The sequence below is a fragment of the Nomascus leucogenys genome, chromosome 2 (genome assembly GCF_006542625.1).
Source record: "Nomascus leucogenys isolate Asia chromosome 2, Asia_NLE_v1, whole genome shotgun sequence".
NCBI lineage: Eukaryota > Metazoa > Chordata > Mammalia > Primates > Hylobatidae > Nomascus > Nomascus leucogenys.
In genome coordinates, this window is record NC_044382.1 from 124,539,400 (window position 1) to 124,553,712 (window position 14,313).

General features: G+C 47.1%; 1 protein-coding gene across 3 annotated transcripts in view; it reads right to left on the reverse strand.

Moving 5' to 3' along the window:
- The window catches only part of SEMA6A (semaphorin 6A), a 132,621-nt gene extending 125,023 nt beyond the window's left edge, over positions 1–7,598 (reverse strand). The window contains exon 1 of one of the 3 annotated variants that reach the window (XM_003259863.3): positions 6,865–7,598. The gene's annotated coding sequence lies outside the window, so the exon portion shown is untranslated. The remainder of the gene's footprint in view (positions 1–6,864) is intronic. The other 2 variants (XM_012505518.2, XM_030818064.1) reach the window with 2 other exon arrangements.
- Positions 7,599–14,313: the final 6,715 nt, after the last annotated feature.

The window sequence follows — 14,313 nt, forward strand, 5'->3', positions numbered from 1 at the left end:
TATATTACAGATTTGTAGCCATTTCCTTTTGTACTATTTCCCCTGCCCCCCACAATAAAAGTACTATCTGCTTTTTCAAATTCCATTCATAGGACACTTTTCATAACTCCTGTTACTCAAGTAAAAATAATACCTTATTTTGAATGACTGCTTGTGTGCCTGGCATTGTGACATGCATTTTACAGATGTTACTGTGCTATGCATTTTACAGATGTTATTACATTTATTCTTCTCAAAACCATAACATTATCATCATACTAGCACTTTGCAAATGAAAACTGAAGGAGAAAAGAAACTGGCTTAAAGTCACACTGTTAGTAAATGGCAAAACAAATCCATGTGTATTGTCTGTCAAAAAAGCATGACCTCCTCAATGCCTCTAGAGTTGTCCACTACATTCCCTCCAACAGTCCCTTCACATTTATTAATCTCACACCACAAAATCTAATTAATTTGGCCTTGTTATGACAAAGATGGAAACTTCTACTGGTCCTGGTTCAACCTGACATATCTGTGCTACATTAATTGTTATACTGACTTGAACTATTTCAGAATTTAACTGAGCAAAAACAATTATCTTACTTTTAAAATAATTCCTGGCAGAGTGGTACTCCCATGACCTTGCCTGATTTAATGATCATGTTGAAAGCAGTGTTTCCTTGATATGGTAGGTGTTCTAATTAACAAAGTTGCTATCCACGCTCTAAGTGAACTGTACAATTTCAATGAATTTGAACATATTATTTAGTTGCATAATGTAATTTACACTAAAACTACATGAACAGTGTATATTCTTCTAAAAATAATTTAGAAGATGACGTATGATCTCTGTTATATCCAGGGTCCGGATTGGGAAAGAGGGGGTTAACATCAAACTTCCCAAATGTCTAGAATGCATGTAATATTTCACTAAATACATTCACATTCATGATTTCATATTATTTTCCCAGCAATCCTGTAAGTTAGGAAGAAAAGGTTTCCTATTTACAATTTTCAATTAAAATAATGCAGCCTCAGAGAAGTTAAGTGACTTGTCCAAGGTAGTAAGAGTCTGGAACTCAAGTCTTCTTGACTCCAAGTGCAGGATCCTCAACAGCAGATATACTGTACAGGTACAGGGCAGAAACATGGGTTAATAAAGTATGCTATATTCTCCTGGTAGAAAGTTGAATCTTAAAACTACTATTAGCAAACTCAAAAAAAACATGAACGTTCTATGGCCAATGGTTAGAATGCAGAGCAAATGAGGCCGGGGTCAAAAGCTCAATCCCCATAAATGCTGGCTGTCTTCTTAGCTCTGTTTCTTGGCAAGTTGATTTTACCCAACTCAGACTCCCTGCAGTTACAACCAGGTGTCTCACAGATGTGTGCTCTTGGACACAGGAGGGGACTGGGTGAGAGTGTGGGAATGAACAGGCTCCAATCCATCACTACCACTGGAAAAACAACGCAGTGAATGTTCCACTAGTGATGCATAAGCCACATACCACCTATGTGCTTGGAAGATTGTACACACACACACACACACACACACACACACACACACACATACATTCATGCATGAAGTATCTCATTTGATAAAAACATGATATAGAAAAACAAAGGCAGACAAAATAGATAAAATAAAGACTAGTTGTTTGCAAAAAAGATTCACTGTTTATTCATTCAACAAACACTTGTTATGGATGGCCCATGATGTGCCAGGCACAGCTTTAGGTGCCAGAGTGAATAAAGCCTAAAAATGTCTATCCTTATGGCATTATGTTCTAGTGGAAGACAGAAAATCAACAAGGACAGCACATAGTTTGTCAGACTGTGAAAAACGCAAAGAAAAAAGTAAGGACTGCCAAGAGGTGGGGAGTGCTGTGGGAAAGAGTAAATAAGGGGATCAAAAGGCTTCACTGAGAAAGTGACATTTGAACAGAGACCTGAAGAATATGAGAAGCAAATCATGTAGCTATCTGGGGAAAGAACCATCCCAAGGCATGAAAGAGTAAGTCCTTGCAAAGTACCCCAAGTATATGCCATGCTTGACAGATTCAAGGAAGCCCAAGGGGTGGAGGTCAAAGAGGTAGGAGCCTGAGTGCAGATCATGTGGGGCTGCAAAGGCCATAGGAAGGACTGGCTTTTATTGGAATAAGATAGGAAAACATCTGAGCAGAGTAGTGATCTGATCTGGCTTAGTTTAAAAAAAAATCACTGCTGTGTTTCGGCTGCTGTGTTGAGAAATGAGCAGAGGCAGGAATGCTAGTTGGGAAGCTGGCAGGAAAACCTAGCAGGAGAGGACCATGGCTTGGCCAATCTGAGGGCCACAGAGGAGGAACACCAGAAGGAAGCCTGCAGGCATTCCGAAGGTGGAGCCAACAGCATTGCAGCCACAATGGATGTAGGCGTGAGAGAGAAGCTTCAAGGAGAACTAGATTTGGGGGCCCGACAACTCAAAGAATGGAGTTGCCATTTACTATGATGGAGAAGACTATGAGAAAGGCAGATATGGGGGAGAAAGATACAGAATTAGGTTTTTTAAACCTAAGTTTGAGATCTCTATTAGGTTCAGGAGGAGCTACCTACCCACTAAGCATTGGTTATTTGTGAGGTCCAGGAGAGAGGTCTAAGCTGAAGAGGTTATTTGGGAATCATCAGTGTATTATGGTTTTATATGATACCCTCTATTGGTGTAAATGGAATTATTGTAATAAAGTTTTGCAAAAGCTTATCTGTTTCACAAAGCAAGATACCCTTGTGTATAGACTATATGCAATAGTCCCAAGGTGAGAAGTTGTCCTGAACTCCTCCCCTTGAGGTTTGTGTGGTATGACATCTCATTTGCCCATTTCAAAGGGATTAAATGTCTCCCTCCTTTCTCTATCTTACCATATCCCCAAGAGGCAACCATGTGGTCGCCAGCAGAGAATAGCTCAGTTACTCTTGCAGCGCATTTTAAAGCAGATGAGAAAAGCCTTCATGCTGAAATAGAAATATCTCAGAGAGAACTTGGCTCCAAGGCAACCCAAGAGAGTCGGGGGGTCCTGATATGGGAGGGCCCAGCAGAATGCTTCAAGGCATCACCTTCCTCAACATGCACAAATGTGGCTGCCATAACACAAAGCTCCTATATAAATATGTCAAGGAGCGCTCCTCTACTCTAGAAGGGCAGAAAATTGTCTAAACTTTAAGAAGGGTGTGGAGAGGGGCAGTGCAGAGATAGGCTTTCCTAGGCATTGCCTTACACAAATGGCAGATGCTTAATTAAAGCATTTGCAATTAGCTTAGCTTGTTCTGTGATTCCTTCCTGCGAACAAATAAGATGGAGAGACTATATTAGCTCTTGGCAATCTAGTTCTAAAAAAACTTTCATCCCATCATCACTCTTTTGTCCTGTTCTGAAAAGCACTGAACCACAATGTACACAGAATAAACTATCTGACTTAACTCCTGGTTCAAAATAGTATTTTTCCTTCCGTTTCATATAGGAATGCAACTACCCATTTACTTTTAAAGCATAACTACTTATTTTGAATTTAATACAAGTTCTTAATTTGGATGCCTCATTTTTATTTGGTGAAGATAACAGTCTTCCTAATCCTCGCTACGCTTCTGATTCAACACATTAGACTTCACTAGTGCAATGCTACCCGCCTACTCAAAATACAACTGCTATATGTGTTTAATGTTGGAAAAAGCATTTACTAGATTTTGGAAGAACTCGAGGGGTGTGTGTTTGTGTGTAAATAAAAAGGTGCACTATTGCCGCCTTATCATAAGCACTCACTTGAAGGCATATATATTTTTTTCACTGTAGGGAAAATAAAGAAGTCCACTTTAAGTGGAGAAACATGAACCATGTGTGACTATTTATTTCATTCATTCAACATTTACTTGAGTGTTCTATACTGGTTCTTATAAAATTTTTACCTATTTAAGCTTAGTTGTTATGTCTAGTAAGTATATTCAGCTGATGGCTCCTCAGAAATGATTTTCGGTATCTGCTTAAGATTTACATATGTGGATTATATGCATTATTGGGAATGTAGCACATCTCTAAAAGGTGATAGCTGCAAGACCTAACATATGGGGAAGGTTGTCACCCACGAACACTGTAAATAAGAAACATAAAGTAGAATGCTTCTTTACATCAAGTTGAAAAATGACTCATAACACAAAAGTAAGATTTTAAATTTGATGTTCGTTCTTTTCTGCTTTAGACTGGTTTGCAAAGTGCCTCATTCAAGAACGTCCCAAAACCAAAATAATAACAGGGAGTAAGGGTTACTCAAGATTCAAATAAAAGTTACCATACAAACAAGCATGGGTAAACCAAATTCAAATAGCTAGTGCAATTATTTTTTAATAGATAGTTTAGGTTAATAGGTGGAGACATAGTTCTGCCACTGTATTTAAGGTTAGGTTAATAATTAACTTTGGTGCCTGGAGTAGTTTAATCAAAGCTTACTGTAAATCATAAAACTGCTCCATGCAGACTAAACACAGCATTAAAAAGTCATACAAATTTCTTGCAATCTTGACCGCTGGTAGCCATTTGGGTACGGTGTAAAAAAGGGTAGAGTATTTTCATTCAGAATTAAACATAGGCATCTTTACTTTGGGGGAGAAAACATAATTAAATAATTAATTAAACCACCAGTCTTCCCCGCCATCACTGTAGCATACACAGACTTGATGCCCAAGATGTGTCCACCAGGGGAAGGACGACGAACAATTTCAGGACTAAAGAAAGACATGGCAAAGGCACTCGAACTTCCCATCCTGGAAAGACTGAAAAACCAGCGCTGGGGGGCATTAAATAGCTTTTCTGAGACCTGCTGGCACAACACTGCAAATGGGTTAAACGGCTTTTCAGATCTGAGGTAAAGAAAGTTGTGCGTACAAGCGCAAGTGTGTGCGTGTGAGTGTGTGTGTGTCCATCGCGCCTGTGTTTTAAACCTTTCACAGATCGCAGTAAGTAGCGTAAAAAAGCTGAGCGTAAAAAAAGGAGCGATCCCACTGTGGCTGTGCCTGGCCATCGCAGTTCCAAAGCAGCCACCTTTCTCCCAAAGACCGACGCGGAAAAGCCTGCAGGGCTCCCCAGTGCGATACAGGCCGGAGGCTCCCTGGAAGTGCTTGCCCTGGCTGTGAAGACAGCGCCTCCAGTCTCCCATTCCTCTCTCGCTCCACGCACACCTGGCTCTGCTTCTTCCCTCCCCGGATAGCCACGCTGGGAAACCGTGCGCAGGGAGCAGATGGCTCGAGATTCTGCACTTGGAGCTGGCTACTTGCAAGCCAGTGAGCCCCGGCCTGTGTCCACACGCACCCTCGCCACAGCCTCTGTCCACAGTGGCCGCACCTGCCTCCAGGGTCCTGCTTCCCCATTCATCCCTTCCCCGACTTGTCGAGCAAGTACCGCGGGCCAGGAGGTTCCACTCTCCAAAGGGCCGGGATCTAGCTCCTAGCTGCATCCTGAGCTGTCCGCATGATTCCCTCCAGGTCCGGCTTCCCTCAGACTGCACATGCTGAGCCCCAGTCCGGTCGTGCCTGCCGCCCCTGGCTTTCAGGGAAACTTTCCAGAAGCGCCTGGTCCAGTGACCCCGCCGCGGTAAAGTGGGAGGAGGCGCTGGGCGGAGGGGCGGCGAGGGAGCGGGAAAAACAGCGGAATCCTGTTTCCTTTCCCGACGTCCACAAGTCCGGGACCGCTCCCTGGCTCCCCCCGTGCCGCTCGGGTCGTGCGAGGAGGGAGGAGACCTCAGGATCCTGTTTTGCACCATCTCCCACAGCAAGGAGCTGAGCAAAACGCGGAGAATCGGGACAAGAGACACTTCCCGCCCCAGCAGGATCAGGCAGGGTGGGTGGGCACTGCCCGGCTTACTCTCCAGCGCCCCATTGCCCCCATGGTAGCGCCCTAGGACACAGTGAGGAGTCGGGACAGAGCCCTAGTCTGGGTTTCAAACCCAGGGCCATCTTCTGCCAGGTCTCTTACCCTTCCCCCTCCTGGGTCATCTTTCCAGAGCGAGACCGCGCTGATCTGGGAGGAGGGCGTACCGTGCGCCAGCCGGGTGCAAAGGGCTCGGTGCTTCAGGGGGGACGCAGCCACGACAGGCTATATTCTTGCCGCTCGGGTTGGGAGCTTGCGGCGAGGGACAGGACCCAGCGCGGGGGCGCCGCGTCACCCGAACGGCTGCTCCTGGACACTTATTCGAGCAAACAAAGCCCGGAACCTATGGTGGCAGCGGCCACAGGAGCCAGGATCTCACCAAGAGACAGGGCGCGCGGGTGCCTAGGGCCATTGCAAGTTTCTCGCACTCCACGGAGCCCAGCCCAGACCCCACACTGACAACAAAAGATTCTCTCCGCTTCCACACCGTCTCCGCGGAACCCCTTCTCCCACCTGGCACTGGACGAAAACAGCGCTGTTCTACCCAACCCCCTCCAGCCCTCGAGGGCAGAACCCCTTCCCCCGCCTTCGACACCGGACCAGGGAGCTTCTGAGAATCCCACCCTCTAGGGTCCGCTCTGCTCCCTGCTGGGCACGCGTGAGGATGAGCCTTGGGTCTCGCGCACACACCCCCAGGAGGAACAGCCATACGCGCCGTCCCGGCCCGGGGCGGCGCCGGGCGTGTGCGCAACGCGGGTGAGAAAGCTCTCGACGTGGAGCCGGGCGTACTCTGGGGCGCAGGGCGGAGAGGAAAGGCAGGCAGGGCTCACGGCTGCTCCCCCAGGACCGGGCAACGCTCGGGAAACAGAGACACAAGACAAAATAAAACGCAGGCGCCACAAAGCCGACAGCACGCGCTAGCCACGGCCCCGGGACCCTCAGGCTGGAGTCCAGCTGCCCGGGAGGTGGGGCGCGCCGGGACGTCCGGGCCGTACCTTTTCGGTGCATCGACGGACAGGCGGCCGTGGCTCGGAGCGTACTGGTACAGCGTGTATCCCATTTAGTAATCCATTATCGAGGGGATCTCTCCGGGCCGCGGGCTGCGGTCTCTCCTTCGCAAGCCTTTGTCATTCCTACATGTGTGCTTGTCTCTTTGGGGAAAATAGTCGCGGCGACTACTTTCTGGGATGCAAACGCGATGTGTTCATCTCCAATGACGAGCGGAGAAGGGGAGAGGAAAAAATAAAGAAGCCAAAAAAAAAGAAAAAGAAAACCACCAAGAAGAGGGTAAATGTTCAAGAAACTCTTCTCCAAATCCAAATTCCACTTGGATTCCACTCCGGTGAGTCCCCTTGGTGGTGTCTGCGCCGATTAACAAGTCATTTCAGGGCGGGGGGCGGGGTGGGGGCTGGGGCAGGGGTGCAAGGCTCTGGCCCGGCTCTGCGGCCGGGAGAGCGGTGCCGCGGGTGTGGTGATGCTGGCCGCTGCTACACGCTGCTAAGCGGGCATCGCGGGCGACCGGCACCGCGGAGGAGCGCCACTGCTGGGTCCCGAGCGCCTGGGCAGCCGAGTGCGCGGGGAGCGGAGTTGGCTGCAGCCTCACCCCGTGCCGCTCACTACTCCTCTGTCACCGGAGAGGCCGCCGCTCCCGGGCGGAGCCAAGTCCCGGACTGGATTGCGCAGATCGGACTCTCCTCCCGCAACTCCGCCTACTTTGGCTGGCGTCTCCTCCGACCCAAAGGAGAGCTGTGGTGTATGTGAGTGCGAGTGAGTGAGGCAGAGGGAGAGAAACTACGCGGCGTGGCTGCAGGTGGAGCCTTGGACCAACTGGCCAGCACGACTTCCTTCCACCAGGATTCCTGGCCCCACCGCGCGCTAGGCGGAGGCTCAGCGGGGGCGACTCCGGCTGGAGCCCAGCCCTCACCTCCCCCACCCCCACATCTGCTCTAGCTTGGAAAAAAAAAAAATCCGGGACAGCATTGCTGAGTCCTGCCAAATCAGAAAAATAAATAAAAATAGACGTAGTGCAGGAGCGAGTTACAAGAAAGGTTTTGTTCATCGATTTTCTTAAATGGAAAAGTTTAAAAGGATGAGGGTAAGTGAACGGCCAGCCTTTCTGATTCTGATTACTGTTATCAAGAGGTAGATTCCAGAAGCGATGGACGCTCTACGTAGTTAGGTGAATTGGATAGAAGCCGGTGCGGTTAAAAATACACTTGGAAGATGAGAACACAGCAATTAATTAGGCACATACACACGTTAATAAAGCATGTGAAGTAAGCAAATAAACTACAGTGCAGAGAATGGCGTTTTTAACGGCGGCGATCTATTTTAAAACTTCATGAAGTTCACATTGTGTGGACTGGTCTTAGAAATAAGTAAACTTCAGAAATAACACGCAATATAATTGGGTTCCAGTGAGAACCCAAAAGCTTTATGGAAGAAGAAAATCGCAACCACTTCCAAGGCGCTGTTGTTATGATCACATGAAGGATGGCAGGCACAGCCTTCTTTCACCGCTTGAACTTACAATAGCTACAAAGTCTTGCAGTTACAAGCTTGTGCCAACTCGTCGGGTCACACCACGTTCCCCTCCCCCTGCCGCTGCGCCCCAAAAGCAACTGCGCGCCGAGGCTCTTGCTCCCCAAGGGGGCTTCGCAGATGGTGCGGACCCTAGTCGCAGCCTTTAAACAAAGTAACACCGGGCGGCCCAGCAGTTCTCGGAGAGATATTTACTAGTCATGGAGTTGGCTGAGAAAAGCAAGTGTGGAGATCGGGGTCTCAGTCCCGCTTAGGCCGAGTTTCTTTATATTGGAAACTGTACCTGTTCCCTAATTGGGACTAGGACCACTAATAAGTCCACGTTCCCTCTTTTGTCGCTTCTGCAAGTACAGACATCTCCTCAAGAGGCTTCATGAAGAATAAACGCACACGGGTCAACACCCATTCCCCCCCAGCACTACCACCACCTGGAAAAGGTAGGGAGAATGGTAGGAAAAAAAGAAAAAATCAGTACCTCTGCTGTTCTCCAGAGCTGTCAGCAGGGGCCGCTATCCCCACCTTGCCAGGGCGAAGGCCGCTATAGACCGGGAGTAGTGGGGGGCGCGGCCCTAGGTGCGCGCGCAGCCCCCGCGGCTCCAAGAGCCAACCTCGGAAGGGGGTTGGGAAGTGTGGGGAGGCGGGTAGGATTGCGCTTTCCCGCTGGTTGGGTGGGGGCCGGCTGCGGGACGTCTCCTTAGAATCCCGCGGGGTTCGGAGAAGGATCTGGCGGCCAAGCCGGCTCGATACCCGGCTGCGCTATTTAACACCGAGAATTTGGCTGATGACTGCAGGGTCAGTGCGAGCTGGTCCCCTAGCTCGTCCGTGCGCCCCAGGCGCGGTACCGCAGCCCCTTCGAAGCTGCGGCCCCTTCGGCCTCCGGGGTTTTCTGTCCTGCGCTCCACCCAACCCGGGTCGCCGAGGCTCCTTCTTCGCTTCCTGCTGCCGATTTACATGCTAATTGTGTCTGGGAAAAGTTCTTTAATATGCAGAATTAGGCAGAGCAAACGAATTCTTTCACAGGCCGAACCAAATTAATTTCGGTTTTAGCTCCTAACCTTAGAGAAACAAATAGTTGTTTTGTTTGCTTTATGGATATATTGGAAATGCCCCACAACGAGTTTCAGGATATTGTTTAAAGGGACATTATATTCAATATTAATACTTGCGTGTTTAATTTGTAGTAACGCTGAGCCAAGAAGCGAGCGATTAAATTTACCTAATTTAAAATTATAGAATACGAGAGTTAAAGAATTGGAGTCTACTTTTCACAGTGAAGAGATACCACCCAGAATCTTCCTGGCAATTACTAGAGCCTAGTCTCACCATCCAAGTAGGAGCCCGTCCTTCTGACCACGTGATACTACATTTCCACCTGCCAGAAGAGATGCCCTCGGAGCTGGAAGAAAAGCCAGCTATTGTCAGTCTCCCGAAACCCTCAGGGGAGACCTGTGGGGAAGCCAGGCTATGAAACCTCATGATGTGATTTCCCCATATGTGCGCCTCAGACTCACTTCCAGAAGCCTGCCGCAAGTTTTCAGTAAAACCACTGCCCCTTCAAAGCCTTTGAAGTCTGCAATTTATACCCTGCCCCTTCAGGAAAAGAAAGCCAAAGAGTTAAAGAATCACAGAGTGATTAGAAGGTGACTTCACTGGTTTTTTTTAAAGTGACATAAAATGGAGTGTTTGAGGCCCTGGTCTCTGGAGGCCATCTGCGGTTAATGTAACTTAGCTGGTGATCTTGGGCAAGTCACGTATCTCTCTAAGTCCCAGTGGATTCACCTGTAAATGGGGATTCTTATTCTACTCACTTCCCGAGGAGCCTGTGGATTACATTAGATGGTCTTTGTAAATTCGAAGTCTAAGGCAGACACTGCTTTATAAAGATTAAGTGCCACATTGTCATCCTTGCCATCCTCCACATCAATCCTACCATCACATTTTACAGGAGTCACATGGAGGCACAGCGGAAAGAAGTGGCTTGACCTGTGTCAGTGATTGGGTCAGGGCTGGGAGCTACCTGTAACAACTCCCCTTCCCCTTCTTTTTTTTTTTTTTTTTTTTTCCAGTTTTTGAGACGGAGTCTTGCTCTGTTGCCCAGGCTGGCGTGCAGTGGCGCGATCTCGGCTCACTGCAAGCTCCGCCTCCCGGGTTCACGCCATTCTCTCTCCTCAGGCTCCCGAGCAGCTGGGACCACAGGCGCCCGCCACCACGCCCGGCTAATTTTTTTTGTATTTATAGTAGAGACGGGGGTTTCACCGTGTTAGCCAGGATGGTCTCGATCTCCTGACCTCCTGATCCGCCTGCCTTGGCCTCCCAAAGTGCTGGGATTACAGGCGCGAGCCACCGCGCCCGGCCACCCCCTCCCCTTCTTAACTACATGACAGTTCCCTCTTTCCTCAGATCACCTGGAAAAGTGTGGAGGAAGCTTAAAATAAAGCAGAAAGATAAACTCAGGTTCTCTGCAAAGACCACATCTAGCTGTTTGATTAGAATCTCTGCTTTGAGACAAAAAGGAGTAATGAACTTGGGAGAAGAAGGGGCTGCTGCTACTCACAGTTCCATGAGGGTTCATGCAGGCACACTTGGGGAGCACAGTTTGTACATTCAGGCCACTATCATTTATAATCAAGAAACCTATCTGTACCCTCAGCCCCTTCTCCAAAGTTCCCTCTACCTCTTTGCCTTAAGTCAGTGGTTTTAAAATCCGCTTGCACATTAGATGACTAGGGGAGCTCTTCAGTGATGCAAATCCCCAAGCTCAAGATTCTCATTCATCAGTAAGGACTGGGACCTCGGCATGGGTAGGTTTTAAAACTCCGTAGATGATTCTCATTTGCAGCCAGGGATGAGAACCCCTGTCACAATAAATCCTGGCTGTGTTCTAGACTAATTACTCTTCCCTAGCCTTTTTCTTGTGGGGGCTGTTTCTTCTTCTTGTCCCTTTATTCCTCTTCACAAAGAAAGGTCCGTGTCCTTGCTCCTCATGCTGCTTTCAGGTCATTTCTCCTCCTCTAAAAACCTCTGGCTGACCTTGGTAGCTAAACTCTACAAATACATTTGTGGTCTCATTTTATCCGATTCTTCAAAGACTTATTGTCCTCCTATCTGTCCCTCCACCTGTCATGACTCATGGTAGTGTTAACATCCATATAACCACTGACCCTCTGGCTTTTCCACTTCTTGCCTTCCTCATCTATGCTGTCTTTCTACTCCCCTCCTCCACCTACTCCAGGCTTCATTCTGGGCCTTATTATCAAAAATACCCCATCTTCCAGATCACTAACTCTGACATCCTGCTTTCCAATCACTTCTTCTCCTTCAATCTTCCTTGCTCATGCACCCCCCTGCGTTCACTGATTTCTTGAGGACCTCCAGATTTTGAGTTTTGCTTCTCTCTCGATCACCTATTCCCGCCTACTTTCATTCCTCTCTGTGTCTAGCATAGCTTCATAGTATCAGTCCCTCTCTCCTCAAATACTTTCAATTCTTTTGCTCCTCTATCTTTTGGTCAACATCTATCTGACTAAAAGCTAGTTCTGAAGTGTGTAAACATCAGCCGTCTCTGCTCCTGAACTGGGCGGCTGAAGCCTGCTGGAAAAAAATGTAGATAGATTGTTATCAACCTCAATCTCATCCAAAGCACCGCCTTATCTCAGTTCGTTTCTAACTTTCTCCCCTTAATCAGATATCTCACCCTTCATGCCTCATACTTCCCTGAAAAAAACACAGTCCATCAGAAGGGAACATTTTTGCCTCTGTACTCATTATTTTCTTTCTTTCTTTCTTTTCTTTCTTTCTTTCTTTTTCTTCTTTCCTCTTTACTTTTTTCCCTCCCCTCCCCTCCCCTCCCCTCCCCTCCCCTCCCCTTCCCTTTTCTTTTCTTTCTAGATGGAGTTTCACTCTTGTTGCCCAGGCTGAAGTGCAATGGCACAATTTTGGCTCACTGCAACCTCTGCCTCCTAGGTTCAAGCAATTCTCCTGCCTCAGCCTCCCAAGTAGCTGGGATTGCAGGCACCTGCCACCATGCCTGGCTAATTTTTGTATTTTTAGTAGAGATGGGGTTTCACCACGTTGGCCAGGCTGGTCTCGAACTCATGACCTCAGGTGATCTACCCGCCTTGACCTCCCAAAGTGCTGGGATTACAAGCGTAAGCCATTGTGCCCGGCCTATACTCATTATTTTCTAAGTGTCTCTTCTTATGAAGGAGGCAGTGTCCCTCCTCCAGTAGGAGGCCAGTCCCTCCTTATGTTCCCAATAATTCACACGTTCTCAGAAATTCTGTCCTATTGTCTCCAGACCCTCTCCTGCATCTGCCCATCAGCATGGAAGCAAGCTTCGGTCTTTCCCATCTTAGAAACAGTCTGCCTTGGTCGCCGGGTGTGGTGGCTTATGCCTGTAAACCCAGGACTTTGGGAGGCCGAGGCAGATGGATCACGAGGTCAGGAGATCAAGATCATCCTGGCTAACACAGTAAAATCCTGTCTCCATTAAAAATACAAAAAATTAGCCGGGCATGGTGGCAGGTGCCTACAGTCCCAGCTACTCGGGAGGCTGAGGCAGGAGAATGGCGTGAACTTAAGAGATGGAGGTTGCGGTGAACCGAGATTGCACCACTGCACTCCAGCCTGGGAAACAGAGTGAGACTGTGTCTCAAAAAGAAAAAGAAAAAGATAAAGAAACAGCCTACCTTGGATCCCATTTCTTTCAACCTACTCTCTTCTCCCCTCTCTTCCAAAGCCTGACAGCCCCAGAGATTGTTGATAACCAGTGCTGCCACTTCGTCCTCTTTCATCTACTCAATCCCCTTTTGCTAGTCTTCAGTGACATTCATGATAGTAAATACAGTGGGTATTTTAACATTTTCATTTTATTTGAATTATCAGCAACAATTAACTTGTTTCTTGTGAAATACCCTCTGCTCTTGGCTTTGATGACACACCACTGTCTGTTGGTACTCCTCTCACTTTGTTTTTTAACTTAGTTTTTCTTTTGAGGAAATTGAAACATTGTCAAAGAGTAATATAACCAACATCCCAATTTTCATTACTCAGAATTAACGACTGTTAATATTTTGTCATTTTTGTTTACTGTCTGTATTTCAAGAAATAAAACATGGTGGATAAAACTTAACTTCCTTTTCATCAACATCTCTTTCTTACTCTCATTTTCTTTTTTTATAAGTAATGATATTATGAGTTTTCTGTGCATCCTTACATTTTGTTTCTGTACCTTTACATATGCTGTATGTATCTGTAACTAATATATAGCAATATTTTTGGTCGCTTTTTCTCCCAAATTAACATTAAATTCTATTCTCTCTTGTCCTCTTATTCATTCTACAGATTGTAGTGTAAGTGATCTTTGAAAGATGCACATCTGATCACATCAAGCCTCTCTTAAAACACCTCAGAGGCATTCATAGACACCCCGAAACCCTAATACAGCCTTACCACTGTGCATGATTAGTTTTTTGCCTACCTCTCTGGTCTCATCTCTGCCGTGCTCTCATCACTGTCTCCCTTTCTTGCAGCATCACTGGTGTTTCAGTTCCTGGAAAGCTCCATGTTTCTTCTTTATAACTACAGGCCTGCCCTTTTGCTCCTGCCTGGAATACTGGAACTTCCCCTTCTCCCTGTTTACCGGACTAACCTCTACTCATCCTTCAATGTCCCTGCCTCAAACAAGACTTCCCTGATAGTCTAAAATAGATCATATCCTCCATTATGTATTCTCTAAGTAGCCTCTGAATTTACTTCATAGTACATATCAGACATTACAGCTAGTATTAATATTTGGTGCAATTATTTGTTAAATGCTTCTCTTTCCTGTTAGATCACAAGTTTCTCAAGTCTTCGGACTATATCTCTGTCATTTCTCTTGTATCTCCAGCACTTAACTGAGA